Source organism: Mycetomoellerius zeteki, unplaced genomic scaffold (genome assembly GCF_001594055.1).
Source record: "Mycetomoellerius zeteki isolate Tzet28-1 unplaced genomic scaffold, Tzet1.0 scaffold96, whole genome shotgun sequence".
In the NCBI taxonomy this organism is placed as follows: Eukaryota; Metazoa; Arthropoda; class Insecta; order Hymenoptera; family Formicidae; genus Mycetomoellerius; species Mycetomoellerius zeteki.
Genome location: NW_017257999.1, coordinates 2,721,017 through 2,724,224, shown reverse-complemented (window position 1 = coordinate 2,724,224; position 3,208 = coordinate 2,721,017). Strand labels below are relative to the sequence as shown.

Sequence of the window (3,208 nt, the reverse complement as noted above, 5' to 3'; positions counted from 1 at the left end):
TCACTTTTACATTAGTCAAATGATGCTAACATATGGACTACACACATCAAATAGGGAATATGGAAATAACCGATACATTTTACTGTAATCTGACCGAATACTTCGATAACTTATGTAATGTTATTTATGTTTACATTGAAAATGATCCGATCGGCGTCGAAACGTTTGTACGAATATTAAAAATTCTTTATATTTTAACTGGCTCGTAGCCCTTTTTATTTATTGATTTATTCTGATTGAGCCATATTAATAATTTATTTAATTTTATTTAATTTTAATTTTACGTACGTCATAATAAAAATTCAAAGCAAGACAATGTTTTCTCCCAAATTTAAAAGAATAAATCTTCGCAGTAAATACGCAAAAAGATTGGCAGCGGTGGGATTCGAACCCACGCCTCCGAAGAGACTGGTGCCTTAAACCAGCGCCTTAGACCGCTCGGCCACGCTACCAATTGCATGAACGTTTCCTTGCAGTTGTATTTTCCTGAAGACATACGAGATCATTAATATATTGATATATAAATTTAGACTTACTGAAGTATATGTGGAATAAATGCATATGTGTTTTGATATCTATACGCGATTTTATTGTTGAGACATGATCATATGTGTGTTCATTATTATATTGTATCTTTGAGGTAGAACATAAAAGTTATCTTAATATTATTAGAATATCATCACGACCTTATTTGTGAATTTAATGTTCACTTATAATTAACAAATTAATTAAGTCATGATGATCTATGATATTATCATGACTCTGTTCATTAGGATTCAAGAAATAATGAAATAAATTCATAATCTCTATGTTAAACATAAAATCGTAAATCATTTTTATATAAAACGAAGTCATTGATTACAGAGGCTTATTATTTCGCTTCTCTAGTTGAATTGCTTATTTTGTAATATTACATCCATTTTTCCTCGAATATTTCTAAAGATCATGGAAAATGGCTGCTTTGATTATGAAATTGTGCGATCTATGTAAGAAATAATTTCAGTGTTGATTTGTAAATAATCTGTAATCGTCGAGAAACGACAAACGATTCTATCAAACGAATAAGCCATATCTTTGCCAAAGAATTTACAATACAATTTGAAATAGTTGCTCTGATATTCTCTATAGTTAACTATATATCACTTTAAACAATGTCTTTTATAGGCACAATTTAATAGGCACTCTCTCGCGAGAGAGAGAGTATTTCATACAGTAGGATCTCCAAGTACGCCACTGCTATCGTGGGCGTAGATATTACATGGATTAAACAAAGACTGTCGCCGGGCGGGGCTTTCGATCGGCGTGCGTCACGCATGCGTCGCCGGCGCGGCGGAATTTCGACCCGCGTCACGTCGACGTAACCCGACGACGCGACGTGCGTGTGCGTGTATTTATGTATGGAAGCGTCGAGTGTTTCGTTACGCTCGCCGTGTACTCGGCGCGAGAGAAAGAGAGACGAATGCGTCCCCATTTTCTTTTTTTTTTTTCCCCTCCGTCCATGTCGGCCATTTTGCCGTGACCGGCTTAATATGCGCCGCTCATTTTCTCCGCTCGCGCCCGCCTGTAACTCTATATCCGCGCGACGAAAGCGACGAAGCGCAATTGTTGCGCCGCTCCGTTTCTTTGTCCGACTGATCCGGCGTTCTCGCTGCGAGATGCGATCGTAACCGGAGGCACCCGCGCAGCGGGTGCTAGGACTGCTAGGAGTCGCCAGGAGTCGCGGTGTGCCGGGCGGTGAGCGGTCTCGTTCTCGCGGATTAGTCATCGAACGGCGGACGCGATCGACGATCCGCGAGTCGCCGCTTGGCTTGGTCGCCATTGTCGGCGACAGGTGGCCCTCACAAATTGAAAATTAATTCAATCAGATCGCGCGCTCGCGTCTCTGTCTACTGTTTGGACAGAGTGCGAACGTGGTGCGAACGTGATGCGAACGTAGGGTTTCTCCCACGAACGACGAGCGATCATGCCGTGGGATACACTCGCGCTTTGAATCCACTTACGTTTATGCGATCGTTACCGAACATTGCGACGTTTAAGATTGAAATTGAATCGATTAAGCTAGTGGCATATAAAAGAAATAAGCAGTAAGCGAATCGGCCAATCACAGTCGCAAATGTAAGGTAATTAATCAAGTAAACAAATAAAATGTTGATTTGCTTACTACTTACGTTTTCCTATGTGCCTTAACATTTTCAAATGTCACAAAACACGCATGCCAGAATGTCTTCCTTTTTTTAGCGAAGCTTATCATTGATTAACGTGGATTTATTTACAAATACTGTTCCTACCCCCTTCATTCATTCATATCTTTCTCACATGCTCTTCGACTTTAAATTTATTGTTTATTACATTTCTATATCTATCTATGCCTTAAATATATTATCACAGCGATAGTATCCAGTACATACAATTCTTTTTATATATGTATATGTACATTATCGCTTTTCTTCTATCATTTATTTATTTTATCCTACCCTAATTACCATCCCTAAGCTATTCTGTCTCTCTCCTCTTTCTCTTTCTCTCTCTCTTTTTACTAAGAGAGTTTCTTGTTTCTATTTTTTCTTACCTAACCGCTTTAGTATTTGAGAACTGTGTAATAATAATATAATGAACGAAGCAGGGTCGTAGAGAGAAAAACCGGGCCCGGGAGAAGAAAATTACGGGCCCCTATTTCGCGCAGGTATTACCCCCAACCAGGAACGGCATATTTAGCAGATTTTGTAAAATTCACGTATATATATATATATAAATATTATCGAGCAAGATCCGCTTTAGACCACATTAGGCAATTTTCTCTTATTGTTTGATTTATTCTTAGCGCTTTTGACTATACTAATGTTTATCGTACTTTAATTTTATGAAACATTTTCAAATTTTTTAAATGATTTTTTAATTTTAAAATAAATTTTAAATACCATAAACATTTATTTGATTATTTAATATTTTTTGGATTTTTTAATCAATTTTCAGAAACGAATATATGAACTTTTTTCTTATTCTTAAAATATTTTGTTGATCAAAACAAATTTTCTCATTTTTTACTTTCATAGTATAATTTCTTTCTAAAAATTTCCGATTAAATAATAATTAATTTGTTTTCCGCAATTCTTTAGATTATACATCAGCTGGAAGAAGTTCAAAAGTAATCTGGTAGGATTGATAAAGTTATTTTTTTATATATTATTTATATATTACATAAATTTAT

The 3,208-nt window shown here is 36.2% G+C and overlaps 1 non-coding gene across 1 annotated transcript; it reads right to left on the bottom strand.

Annotated features, from left to right (window-relative positions):
- Positions 1-370: 370 nt before the first annotated feature.
- On the bottom strand, positions 371-452 carry TRNAL-AAG (transfer RNA leucine (anticodon AAG)). The gene has a single exon. It is a non-coding gene; the product is annotated as a tRNA-Leu (tRNA).
- Between the last annotated feature and the right edge of the window lie 2,756 nt (positions 453-3,208).